This window comes from Erpetoichthys calabaricus, chromosome 4 (assembly GCF_900747795.2).
Source record: "Erpetoichthys calabaricus chromosome 4, fErpCal1.3, whole genome shotgun sequence".
NCBI lineage: Eukaryota > Metazoa > Chordata > Cladistia > Polypteriformes > Polypteridae > Erpetoichthys > Erpetoichthys calabaricus.
This window is the reverse complement of record NC_041397.2, coordinates 110094944-110109752: the sequence shown is the minus strand read 5'-3', so window position 1 is coordinate 110109752 and position 14809 is coordinate 110094944. Positions and strand designations below refer to the sequence as shown.

General features: G+C 36.7%; 2 protein-coding genes across 2 annotated transcripts in view; both read left to right on the top strand.

The window, feature by feature from the left end:
- Window positions 1-14809, top strand: part of tpt1 (tumor protein, translationally-controlled 1) — a 1004241-nt gene that overhangs the window by 551919 nt on the left and 437513 nt on the right. The gene's annotated exons all lie outside the window — the stretch shown is intronic.
- Window positions 1-14809, top strand: part of tsc22d1 (TSC22 domain family, member 1) — a 143905-nt gene that overhangs the window by 4072 nt on the left and 125024 nt on the right. The gene's annotated exons all lie outside the window — the stretch shown is intronic.

Genomic DNA, 14809 nt, shown 5'->3' with positions numbered 1-14809 from the left:
TGTTAATTTTTTTTTCCCCCAACTGAACAACCCTTTTTTGCCTTGTATTGAGACAGCTCTTCCTTCTGGTGTATTTTTGCAATTTAGTTTTGTGCATCAACAGTTGTTTTGACTTTGGTTTCTTATTGTAGTATATCTAAAGTGAAGAAAAATCTAACCTGTAAAGAGATTTTCATATTAAACATCACTCTGAGGTAATATATAAACAACCAGATTACGCAGTATTTCAACTTAAACTTTTCAGTTATCTGTAATTTACATCTTTTTGTTATGACATCCGGGTGAAAAAGTATTTATTACTACAGGAATTTTATTAGTGAAACATCGGTCTTCGATAATGTCTCTACAGTGGCAGCAAATTGTGATACTGTATTTTTAGTGAATATTGTTTAAAATAAATACCAATTCATATATCAGTTTTTGTAACCAATTAAACAAGAACTGAAACAATGAAACAAACAACTGAAAAATTTCTTAGTGAATTATTTTTATCTTTAATCTCATTGTTTGACATTTTCCTTCTTATTTTGCATTTAGGAAAGTGTTATCGCATGAGAAGTCTTATAAGAAATTATTTTTTGGGCCATACTTTCTAATGTTTAACTGTTATATAGTTGTACAGATACAATTTAATGGTCAGAGGAGTAGACACAGGTGTATGTATACAATCTGGTAAGCAGCAAATTCTGTGTTTTTCAGTGGTGTATTAGTAAATAAATAACCTGAGTTTTGACAAAAAATACTTATGGTAAATGAGTACTGAATTAAATAAGTATAACTATTTTGCCGTTTCTGAAGTAACTTAAGATAGAATAGAAACTGGAAAATGATGGCTTTCTTAATTAATGGAGAACTCCAGTTTAAAGAAGAAGCTGGTTAGAATGAAAACTTAGTCACTGGGTGTGTCCCAAGACTGAACGTGAAAACTCCCATCCCAAAATGTGGAGGCAGGGTGAGCTCTAATTGGCCTTTTCTCAGCAATTAAAAACTTTCTTGAATATTCCATTTTAAGGTACATTGTGGTCTTTCATTCTCTTTTGCTATTTTGTCTACTGTTAGTACTTTTAGAAGTCAAAGTTGGTTAGTTCATGGGAGTTTTTTGGTGTGTGGCTGAGTATTTTTAAATCCTATTTTTGAGACCCAGTGAAATGTCATTTCTAATCAAAGAAAATCTGAAGTTTAGAAATCTAAGAAAATCTGATTATTCATAGACCATGTTCAGGTCTACCCTTTATTAACGTTTTACTTGTTCCAGCATTGTTGTAGTTGGCGTATCTGAGCAAATGTGTTTCTAAATGTGAACATAAAATATTACTCTGTGTGGTTGAATTATGGAAATTACAGAGGAGGCAAAAAGGTTGCATGTTTAAGTATATCATTTGAAAAATCATTTACTTAGTAGTAATAATAATAATAATGTTTATTGAGCGCCTTTCACAAACCCAAGGTCGCTTTACATACAGAGTAATTAAAAAAAAAAAAAAAAAAAAAAAAATTACACAGATGACAAAAGTTCGTAGAAGAGGAAAGTTTTCAGCTGAGATTTAAAAGTGCAGAAAGAGGTGCAGTCTGGGAGAGACTGAGGAAGAGAATTCCAGAGTTGAGGGGCTATAGCACTGAAGGACCTGCCGCCCAGGGTGGAGAGTCTGGTGTGTGGGACAGTAAGGAGATTACTGTTCGAAGACCTGAGAGGAGTGTAAGGAGCTAGTAGCTGAGAGAGGTGGAGGGGGGTAAGGTTATGTACTTAGCTATACCTTTAGTATATAACTGAAGCTGGTGGCACACTACACCACTTTTAGTCAGAGAGGATGTCAAACTTGATTACTGCGTTGCTCATCTCTTTGCATTGAGGATGTCAGATTACATGAGTAGAAATCACAGAGGATGACAAACTGATTCAGCACAGCTTGACCTTTGTTCTGACTGCCAATAACATGTTAACTGCAAAAGCCAGTTCTGTATAGCACGTTCATCCACAATCTCTGCCCTTTTTTCCAGTCTGTTGTGGTACTTAATAAAATTACCTTAAAATACACACTTTTTAAACTGATAATGTATCAAATATTTATTCATAATACATATTGCATAAAGCATTTCATAATTACTGGCTGTCATATTGTTTAATTTCTTCTGTAATGTACTTATCTGAACCAAAGCTTAATAAAAAAAGTAGTTTTATCATTGTTTTAACAAAATATTTCAATTATCATTTTTAATCATTAATTACACTGCAGCTTTTTGCTGAAAAAATATTCATTTACTATATTTAAAGTTTTTTTTTTACTTTACAGTGTACCAGCTAGGGATTTCTAATACTTGAGACATAATTATAAATATGGATGACCATTTTAATTATGCAGTACTTGTTTCTTAACTTGCAGTGTATCACTCACAAACAATACAAACCCTTAAAAAGGCTGCAAATCTATCAGATGTTCATAAGAACTTTTATCAAGAAGATACAACACTAACATGCCTAACAGATTTACAAGTAAAACTGACAAATGTTGCTTTTAATCTGACAAGCCTTTTATTTACTAAAGCAGCAATTTCAAATTCATCTCTAATTGAGAACTTGAGCTGCTGTACTAAATACAAGCTTGCTCATTGTCTAAACTCAGACAAGCAGTGTCCATTTTAGTTTAAAGGACAAAAAATAAAAAAAGGCCTGAATTCATTAAAGTAACTGTTCATACTGTTTGTTTAATTTCACTGGACAACTCCAAGTCCTTTTTCCCAGTTTATAACGTCACTGTCTTTAAAAGCTAATATGTCTGTGTTTTCTCGCTGTTTCTGGTAAAGTCTGCCTTGGTGCTCTCTTTATAGGAAGTTCTCCACAAAAAAAGGAAACATGCTCTATTGGAACTACCACAATACCTTGTGCAAAGGAGCACTACAACTAAATTACTGTAAAGCTCAGAAAAGCAGATGCTAAAAAAATCATTTTATGTGATTGGCCAATTCACTGATCACAGAAAGAGTCTCTTGTGTAATGAGTATTGGCAGATATAAGACAGGCAGCTGATCGATCAGAGTATCACTAGTACTTTGTCACTGCAAAGAAGTTTCTGTCATAAAGTACAGCCATATCTCCCTGGCAGTGGATTGCTTTATAGATCCACACGTTTATTCAGAATTTCATTGTTGCAGACTGGTTGTGAAAATTAGATGTTTGTTTTCACTGTGCCTTGTTAGAGATGAGGATGCATCTCTGTTGATGTCACTGACTGTTCCTAATTGATTAGCAATACATTTATCAGCTCTATTTATTGTAGATAAACGTGGTATATATTCAAATTTCATGTAAAAGCAGACATTTATGATCTTGTCAATTATGACAGTTGCATGTGCATTTAGGTGTTTCCCACAGCATGGTATACTGTTGGTATGGCTGTTGTGTCCTGAGGAAATCATTGTTTGTTTGACTGATGTTACGAAGCTTTTTTTAGCTTCTATTTTTTGTAGCCAATGAAGTGGTGGAGTGCTCTGGTTTTCAGTCATCCATATGGTAGCGGGCCATTTGCTAAGAAACCTAGGGGAGTGCAAGCTTCTCGTAAGCTGTTGTGGGCTCGTAGAATTTTGGTATATTTAGTAAACATGATCTCACACCTTCTAGACCTTACCTTGCACTTGATGTTTTTGCACACAAAGCTGCTAGCATTAATGTTTGGAATGCTTACATGGAAATACTGCAGGGCTGTCAAATTAGCCAAAAATTCAAGTTCAAATATTCTTAAAAAAAGATAATGTGTTTGAATATATTCATATACATAAGTTTAAATTACTATGTGCTTGCTATGTTTTCCTTTTGTATTGCATATATGCTATTTTTTTGTATTCTTAATTTTCCTTTTTTTTCTCGTGGTATGTTGGTAAAGCTTAAAGTGCTTCTGATATGTGCACTGTTCCTTAAAAGATGCATGTGGAAATTGAAGCATTCAAATGATTGACTGTATTTTTAGGTGTCACATTTATAAAAACAGGGTTCACTGCATGTACGAACTGATGTAAGAATAGTGAGAGCAATGGTATAGAAGGCAAACTGATGCTTTCTATTTGTAATGCACATAAGAAATTGGGACAAATCCTTTGTGATTGCTGAACAGTTTTTTTTTTTATCAGTACTTAATAACCATATTTATACCTTTTATCATTTTTTTTTCTTTTTCCTACTATTATTTATTTAGAAGGTGCCCTTATTCAAAGCAGCTTAAAAAAATATCTGTAAAATTGGATTGAGTAACACACAATCTTCTTCTTCTTTTTCGGCTGCTCCCGTTAGGGTTTGCTGCAGTGGATCATCTTCTTCCATATCTTTCTGTCCTCTGCATCTTGCTCTCTTACACCCATCACCTGCATGTCCTCTCATCACTTCCATAAACCTTCGCTTAGGCCTTCCTGTTTTCCTCTTCCCTGGCAGCTCTGTCCTTAGCATCCTTCTCCCAAAATACCCAGCATCTCTCTTCTGCACATGTCCAAACCAACGCAATCTCGCCTCTCTGACTTTGTCTCCCAACCGTCCAACTTGAGCTGACCCTCTAATGTACTCATTTCTAATCCTATCCATCCTTGTCACACCCAGTGCAAATCTTAGCATCTTTAACTCTGCCACCTCCAGCTCTGTCTCCTGCTTTCTGGTCAGTGCCACCATCTCCAACCCATATAACATAGCTGGTCTCACTACCATCCTGTAGACCTTCCCTTTCACCCTGCCTGCACTCTCATTTTCACCTCTCTTCCACAATCCCCATTACTCTGTACTGTTGATCCCAAGTATTTAAACTCCTCCACCTTCACCAACTCTACTCCCTGCATCCTCACCATTCCACTGACCTCCCTCTCATTTACACCCATGTATTCTGTCTTGTTCCTACTGACCTTCATTCCTCTCCTCTCTAGAGCATATCTCCACCTCTCCAGGGTCTCCTCAACCTGCTCCCTACTATCGCTACAGATTCACAATGTCATCAGCGAACATCATAGTTCACGAGGACTCCTGTCTAATCTCGTCTGTCAACCTGTCCATCACCATTACAAATAAGAATGGGCTCAGAGCCGATCCCTGATGTAATCCCACCTCCAACTTGAATGCATCTGTCACTCCTACCGCAGACCTCACCACTGTCACACTTCCCTCGTACATATCCTGTACACCTCTTACATACTTCTTTGCCACTCCCGATTTCCTCATACAGTACGACAACTCCTCTCGAGGCACTCTGTCATATGCTTTCTCCAGGTCCACAAAGACGCAATGCAGCTCCTTCTGACCTTCTCTAAACTTCTCCATCAACATCCTAGGAGCAGACATTGCATCTGTGGTGCTCTTTCTTGGCATGAAACCATACTGCTGCTCACTAATCATCACCTCACTTCTTAACCTAGCTTCCACTACTTTTTCCCATAACTTCATGCTGTGGCTCATCAATTTTATCACCCTGTAGTAAGTGCAGTCCTGCACATCCCCCTTATTCTTAAATATCGACACCAGTACACTTCTTCTCCACTCCTCAGGCATCCTCTCACTTTCCAAGATTCCATTAAACAATCTGGTTAAAAACTCCACTGCCATCTCTCCTAAACACCTCCATGCTTCCATAAGTATGTCATCTGGACCAACGGCCTTTCCATTTTTCATCCTCTTCATAGCTGTCCTTACTTCCTCCTTGCTAATCCGTTGCGGATAACAATACAGTTTATTGAAGTAAAATGCAAGAATTTTAAGTTAATAGTTATTTCTATGGCCAGATTTCAAAAAGTAGCACGTTATGACAGATTGTATTCGGAATGAATCTTGATACTTTGCAGTGCAGGATGGCAGTTCAGTGCTGTAACATATGGGACTAACTTAAACTTCCTCCACCCTAATCCATTTACCCTTTGAAGCAAAGTATTATTACAGATGAGTTGATTATTTTTGTTGTTTCAAGCATTGTTTGTCATGTTAGCAGGCAACTAAATTGGAGGTTTGCTGAAATAACCGCAATGAGTATTGCAGACATTAAAAGTCACTTTAAACATCTTTCCAAAGGAGATTTGCTTAGATAACATGGAAAATATAGTGGCTGTATTTCATTTTCTTTTACATACTATGATGGATACCTGATAGCTTAATCAAAAAAACAAAAACAAAAAAACAGTAACCTGGCATCTCAGTTTAAAAGTTACCTTTATGGTAGCAGAGTATTAATTACAAATCTCTTCTTACTGCAGTGGTAGATTAAATAGTAAAGAAAAACCTGTCTCAAAATGTGTTTTGATATTTGTGTTCCATCTATGTTTAAGAATCAGAAGACAGGTAGTAAGTAGGTATTAAACTAACTTTTTCGAGAACAGTTTATTTTAAAATACTGTGGTACCTAAGTTCAAGCCACTCTGCTCTGTACTGTCTGTCTGCAAATGCTACTCAAACTGACACCTTTCAATTTAAAAAGCATCTGCTGTTCATGGCATGACAAGTAAAGTCGATGATGTGTGTGATGCCTGCTTATTACTGTTAACTCTGTATGTGAGAAATGAATGGTGCATGGAAGTGGCATAAAGTGATTAAAGATGTACATAAATATTAAATAAAATATGACCAAATATCAACCCAGATAAAGAAAGTTATGGTGTCATTTGCTGATGGTATCTAATTTCTAAGTTATTGTTACAAAATGTATAATTTTGTCTCCAGTCTGAAGCCCGCTAAATAAATGATTGTAAAAAGATATTTACAATTTTGATGTGTGGTGTTTTTTGTTTTTTTTTTTTTAAACAATGTATACAAAAATATAAGTTAACTCAACACTGCATTAGTGTTCCAATTTTGTTTTAACATCTCATTTAGACCTCACAAATGAAATGTTGCCTGTGTCAGAAATGTCGTGTATTTGTAGATATATACGGGGCTCCACTCTCACATGGATCTGTCTGCAATGGTGAAGAAATGAGCTGCTTCATATGTTAATTTCAAAATTAAGATTATTTAATAGGTTTTTCAGAATGTCTGCATTTTAGTGACATTTTTGTCACTCAGCTCATAATGCACTGAAACTTGAGAGAAACTTCTAATGATAAACTGTAATGTGTTTGCAAAAGTCTATAATTGTGGAGAGACTGGGCTGCTAAAACAGGTTTCTTAATTGCTAAAACCAAATCAGAAAATACTAATTTTTTTTTTTTTTTTTTTTTTTTTTTTTTTTTGAAACCAATATAATAATCTTTAGTATAACCACTAAACTTTCCAGATGTGGTGAAAGCACAAATAATGAAATGGGAACAAGTAATGAATGAAGTCCAATTCAGTGGCAAAATCTGGGTTAGTACACAGAAATAACTGACAAATTGATCTGTTATATGAGGAAGCTTCAAAAACTAGTCTCGTTTTACAGCAGTTTTGAAATCGTAATCTTAAATTGATTTTAAAATGTTGGGTTCAATAGGTTGCTTCTAGAACTTTCTCAAGATTGTTGGGGCCAGAGGCTATCCCACAAGGACTAGACAAAAGGTTTAACACAGTTCCTGGCAGGATTCTAGTAAATCATAGGGACCACTCTCTCTCACTGACACGACCACACCACATTCACACACAGTGATAATTTACAAGTGCCAATTAACATAACCAAAATAAGTAAAACCTTTTTATTAATTTCATCTGTGCTGGAGCATTTTTGGCCATAGACCTGGGCAATATATTGAAGCCCACGATATGAAATACAGTCGACTCTTGATATACGACTGGCCTGACATGCGAACAACTTGGTTTACAACCAAAATTTTTGTTTTGAATTATGACCAACGTCTTGCGTTACGACCCGAATGCGGTCACACGTATCCGCTTGTGCGATTGTAAACAAACAGCCAAGAGCGTTCGTAAGCATCAGTCGGAGCCCAGATGCATGTGTTTGTGGACGTGATTTCAGTCAGTGCAGTGATTTATATAATTTATATCGATAATTGCTAAGGAAGGAAGAGAAGGTAATGAAGGTAAAGAAAGCGATCACAATCGAAACAAAGAAGGAAATTGTGCGGAAAAATGAGTGGTGTTCGTGTGACCGATCTCGCTAATATGTACAGCATGTCGAAATCCACCATCTCAACAATTTTACAAAGAAAAGATTTGTATAAGGAGGCTCCTTCCAAACAATAACCACCTTCCATTTCATTCTCCTCCTCCTCCCTTCCTACAACCCAAAGATGTCAAATTAAATGGTGAGTACAGTATGAAATTGTTCTTTCTGGTAGGCTAGGCACTTTTTATAACTTTTTGGTTCGTACATTAGAAAAATTATTGGTGTTTTGGTAAATTATGCACATTATACAACCCTTTTTTATTATGAAAAGGTTAAGTAACTGTTGCTGTGGGAGGTTCGGAACGCATTATGGGTATTTCCATTATTTCTTATGGGGAAAAATAGTCGAGTTACAACCAACTTGAGTTACAACCAGCCCTCGCGAACGAATTGAGTTCGTAAGTCAAGGGTCCACTGTATATTTTTTAATGTATTGTTTGCGTACATTTTGCAGATTGGGGTGCATCGTAAACACGGAAAAAAACCTGGTGCCAATATTGTGCCGATTTTGCTGTGCCAATACAGCAACAGGAACCTGTGGTGGACGGAGTTAGCGAGGCAACTTCAGACAGAGAAAAGTGGTGGAAAGGACCACTGTAGATCTGTGACGCATGAGGAGATTAGTTTTGGCTTTAATTAGTGTTACCGTCATTTTGTGTAGCAGCTCAAACAAGTATTGTTACAAAGAAGCTTTAAAAATATTGTTACATAAAAAAGAGCAAATGCTATATATAACATACAGTGTGCCGCAGCCAGAAGAGCGAGCACAAATTGAAGCTACATGTTGCAGTGAATAAGATCGTTAAGAACAGTTGCATTCTGATAATTTACAGAGACCTGGCTTCATTCACTCATTCCAGTTACAGCTATTGAGTTATGCTAACAAGAGCTGGTGTATCAACACTAAAAAACTGTACATATCAGTATAAGCAACAGCTGATGCCGCATTTTTTTTCACTGCATGCAGTTTGAACTTAGAAGCATCGTTCAAACTCCAGATCATATTTCTCTTTAATTTAGCTTTCAAACTCTGGAATGTTCAAAGTTAGAATCATTCGTATAAGGCACCACTGTATTTGTGACTTTTTAAACTTGAGTTAATTTGACTTAATTTTACTTTTCCAGAAGTGTTAATAACTAGCTAATGTCTCCTCCATATTCTAATGCAATCTCACAAAAACAGATGTCACAAACCTGAAAAAATGGTTTTGTAACAAACCTGATTTGAAAATTGTCTTGTTGTAAAAGCGGCTTTAAAGAGTATAAGTAAATTATATCTCTCAATAATCTTTTCATTCACTAATTTTTGTGACAATGATATAATATTTGTATTATTTTTAGTACTGATTTTAAGCCGTATTTTTCAGTTACTGGTGAGAAAAAAAAAATCGGTGTAGCTGGTGATGCAGTTGCATTCAGAGGATGCCCAGGTCTGTGTGTTAGCAGAATCCTCTGGCTTTTCTCCCAAAGTTTTTCTTTGCCTGTACAAATCGGTCTCATAGATATTTCCTTTTCTGCCTTCACATACTTTCATCTTTCCCCAGGGTCTGGGGAAATTCTCTCCATGAATTTGTAGACATTTGACTATTGCTGCGTCTCAACAGCAACACATGGAAATGCAAGCACTATATCATGTTCATTTTAAGGAGAAAATATTAAGTATTTCAAACATTTAATATCTTAAGTCAACATTATATTTGGGGGTTTACCTTTGTAAGTATTATATATCCTGCTGTTTTCCTTTTCTCAAAGCAGCTCTGATTCAAATCGGCTCTGATGAGCAGAGCTACTAATTTGTAGTGTTACGTATAACTAGCTTCCTGAGCCATGGTTTACTGTTACAAAAAAAGTCTTACTTGGTGAGTCACTGAAACATCCTTTGTCAGTTTAATGGCCCTTTAGCCATATATGTATGGTGTGCAGCTGGTGAGTGATGATGATGCTGTTGTAAGACATGGATATATATGCTTATACATAATGACACATTTTACATTAAAATGAAATAGAAACCTGATAGGAATGTGCTTCAAAAATAGAATACATCTGTGCCTCTTCTCAGCTATGGGGACATACTTAGTTTTGTTGTTGATTCTTTTTTTAAAATATGTTAACTGACTAGGGGAGATAAAGTCATCATTTTAGTGCGTGTATAGATGACATTGCCAAGTGGAGTTGGTAATAGTGCAAATATAAAGTTTGTTAGGTATTTTTATGTCAGTGGGGTTGGTTTTCACCAAATTCAAAGATTTAAATGTTTATGGTGTGCAATATCATTATACAGTTTGAAAACACCACAAGGTCTAGCTAAATTAAGCTTCATAACTATAGTTTTGGATCATTGACCAGTAGAAGATCATCATGAAAATGGTTACTTACCAAAATAACTAAAACACTGGTTGACATCTATATTTTTTCTTTTTTCATTAATTTCTTTGTTGGTGTAGTGACCTTTTTTGTGTGTCCAAATGTTAAGATTACTCTACTTCAAACTACTGCTGAACATAGCAGAATTTGACTCCTATTATAATTATACCTTTGTTCAAATAATCAGTTAATTAATCTAAATTATATATGCACTCCTGAATCTCATAACATGTACTTTAATGGCACAAAATAAGTATGTTCAGCAAAATGTGTATTTATAAAGCAGTACACTATTGAGTGAATTGCTAAATATAGTAGTAAGTTTAGGTATTGGATTTATGCCTGTAGTATTGCAGCTTCAAGCCTGAATCCTTGGTCTCTGGATGGAACACAGAAAAATGTATTGTTCTTTTTCTTCACCTATTGCAAAAAGATGAACCCATTTAGTCAATAAAGCCTATTTTTGGGTGGAGTTTTACATTTTCCACAGGTGTATCCCATTGGTGAGTTGTCTTGTTTTTGCTTATGGATCTTGTGCAGTGCTCCATTCTACTGTACATGGGTCAGAGCAGAGTTTCGCAACTGAACTGTGAGGAAAAAAGATGTACTTAAGAGCAGCGTGATATATATGTTCTTTTTACGACAAACCAACCTTGAGTGTTGGCTGCCAAAAAGCTCAATTTCTATATCCTCTGATCATAGAACATGGTTCCAATTAAAGTCCAGTAGCATGTAGCAAACTCCAGTCACTTACATTGGTGGTAATTGACACTTTTCTCTCATTAGAATTTTGTTATCTTATCTTTGGTGATGAATTAAGAAGGGAATTTTGCCTCTGTGCCACCTCATATTTATACCTCAGTGAAATAGGAAGTCATAAATTACTGCTTGAAAGTTTCTACACATTCAGATCAACTTAAAGTTAAATATTTGGAAAAAATTATTCAAAATACTTTATTCAGAAGAATTTTTGAGGGTTCTAATGGTCATGTGTGGAGTTGTTAAAATAATCCCTCCTCAAGAAATCATTTTTTCTCTTAGAATATATTTACTGTTTCAGTACAAGATTAAGGTAATGTTGCCAATAATTGTAGATGGGGAAATTGCTTTTTCCTTATCTGCCTGAACGTTTCTCAACCAAGGTTGTATGTTTTTTGTAAAACGTCTCTCACCATTTAACTGTTAAGTCATTTGACAGTTTTTCTTTGAACACTAAATGTATTAGCAAGCCATTTGGAGTAGATTTAAATAGAGTATGTCCATTCATCACTGAATTCATCTTATTGATACCTTGATATTTTCAAATTTTTGCTATTTTGTAGTTAGGTAAGCAAAAAAGCAATGGTACTCTTAGTGTTGGTGATGCTGTGAGGCCAGCAATGATCATCATGCCAAAAATCTAGCAATAGTTTTCTCACTGCAGGAAATTTCATGTACACCCTGGGTCACAACAGGAACTGTAACCTTTATGCAAAATATGTGACTTGCAAAAACGAGAGATGTGGTGGGAAGTGAGATGTGTTTGAGAGTTTACGGGGGATACCCAAATCAAGCCCCACTCTCCCAAATTTCTTTGCTGTGTATGATACGGGGCACCAGGGCAAGGTGGCTATGAAAATTGATGCAGTACATAGTGGGGTGTGATCGGTTGTTTACAGGCCCCCAAACCCTTACTCTCCACCTTATTGCTTTGAAGCAATCAAGGTTTCACGGTGAACAATGTTTCAATGCGGTGCGTGGCGCACCAGGGAGTTGGCTTTGAAGTGTGAAGTGTGGCACTCCATCTTCAGTGGTAACTCTAGTGCAAACTACTAACAAATTTCTAAGATTGTGCTAGTGCTTGTGGTCAACCCATCAGCACAATTCATTCCTCGAGATCCAACCATGATTGTTCCTGGTTTAATGAAAAGCACATACCCTGGAGTAAGAGCTAAAAAAAAAAAATGTATCGGGAGCTACAAATGGCCCAAGTTCCTGCGGTGGGAATGCTACAAAAGTTCCTGAATTTCTAAAATGTCCCTGAAAAAAAGTGCCTGCAATTTGAAAATGTTTAGTGTGAATTAGCATGTCAATTTCAGTTTAAGCAATTAAAACACTGTTAAAATGTACTTGTCTCTATTAAAGGACCTTTAAGACTCATTTTGTTTAGCATTTGTTTATTAAGCTATTTTTTGAGGTGTGCATAATTCTGCATGTGTTGAACTCCAAAGGAATGACCAATAGCTTCAGGTTGTTGAACGTTTAGGTTGATCTTTGTTTTTTTTTTCAGGAGAACTACTGAAAAATTTATTTAAAACTTGAAATGGGATGCTTAATGATACATTCTTCGGGATTACTGTAACAAAAGTTGCAAGCTAACAGTACTTGATCTCGTTTATGGTTGATGCAGTCAGTTCTTCTGATCAGTAGAAAAGCAAGGGTAGAAACCATTAGTAGTCCTAAAAATGGATTTCAGAGGTGCATGTTTTTAAGAAGTACAGTTCATCCTTTCACATTTGTGAGGGCTAGGGGCAGAAGACCCCAGCGAATAACACTTGGTCCCCCTAACTGTGGTGGAGTGGGTCACATCAGGATATTTTTCAGTTTAATTTATCAGTTGCCTTTAGTTTTTCATTTCCCAGACTGCAAGCATGTGCACTCGCCTTAATGTGTTGATTGCTGTTTAGCAGCATGGTGAGTGCACAACATCAACTGCAGTTGGTGGCATGGATGAAAGGAGAGGAAGCAGGTAAGAATGGGGAAAGGAAAAATGAGCAGCTACTGGCTTGATAAAGGCAAGAGCTGAGAAGGACTGCTAGAGCTGTATGCAGGTTTCCCACAGTGGTAAAAGAGACAGTGAAAGCAGCAGCTGGGAGATGATGTCCAGATCTGCTAAACTAACTTAGACCAGAATTATGCTTCATGCAACGCATGCTGCAGCGGACGCTCCTGCTACGCAAGCGTTGTAGTGTTTATACTTGTGCGCGTACTTTACGTAAATCTGGAGTAATCCACCAGGTGGCAGTGCAAGATATTATCACGGTGAGAACATGTTCGGCTTCTCTGTGTTGTGAATTGCCTAGAACACCCTTTAAATTTCGATGACACCTTACTGCGATATCTCTGAAAAGGATGTTTATTGATTAAATCCAGGGATGTGTCCATTCCAGCAAGCATTGGGGACGGGGTCTCAGCTCATCACAAGGTGAATACAAGCACACACATACACTAGCGTCATTTTAGCGGCACCAAATCCTCAAATCTGCATATCTTTGGAAGAAAACTGGAGCACACCGAGGAAACCTAGCAGGAAAACATGTAAACTCCAGGCAGGGAATATCAACGACGTGACTACCTGCAAGACAGCAGCGCTAACGCTCCGTCACTGTGTCACCCCCATATGTGTAATTATTAACAGTATTAATTATTTAAACGAAATTACCGATTTATCTGTAAAATGTAATATACATACTTTAATGCTTTTCATCATGAAAGTGATATCAAGTGTAAATCTAGGGATTCTAAATGTGCAGAGAGTTGGAATATCTTACATTTAATGTGCTCAGTGTGGCGATCTATAGCTGGCGATCCACTGCTGTGAGGATCAGAGGAAGCCCTAGAAAAAAAGATGGCACAGAAGACGGTATGTGAGACTTTTAAAATGTATCGTGTCATTACGATCGGGAATATGCGAATCTTGAATATAAAATCTACACGAATACATGTGTATGTCGGCATTTTGCTTCACCACATCGAACCATTTATCAAATATCGAATCGCTGATCTCGTAGGATCCGCAAAGCGGCTTTCTGTCACATGTAGAAAGTAAACAGAGACTCTGACGTCACATTCCAACTTTTAGCACACTGCGCCTTCGACTTTTTGCTGGTACTGCAACTCGCGCACACGTCGCGTTAATTTCTGAGGACCTGCTCAGAGGACACATCAAATGAACGCTGAGAATGCATGGCAGCCATGATGCGTGCGCGTACGCGTTCTGAACATGAAGTATAAACAAGCCCTAAGGGTGCAGTGAATTGATAAGGTAGATCCTGCAGTTCTTTTTATATATGCTAGGTGGCTTCGCCTCCTGCTTGCTTTGTTCGCCAACCCCTATTCCCACTAAATTACTCAGGGCAATTTAGCAATAATCAGAACTACAAATGTCAAGTTTATGCATCTGGATGGGCAACTGTATTAATTTACCTGAGGCTTATAAGGTTCACATGTTCACACTGTTTAATTTTGGAATGCTTGTTGTTTTTTTGTTTTTTTATATCATTTAAGTTTCAGATATGGTCTTTAGTTATTTTGTCTGTCACGTAGGAATACGTAAATGCCACATAAAATTGTGACCCTGAATTGTCTGGTTTGAGTATGTAGGTGTGTGTACTCTGTATATGAATAGTGCC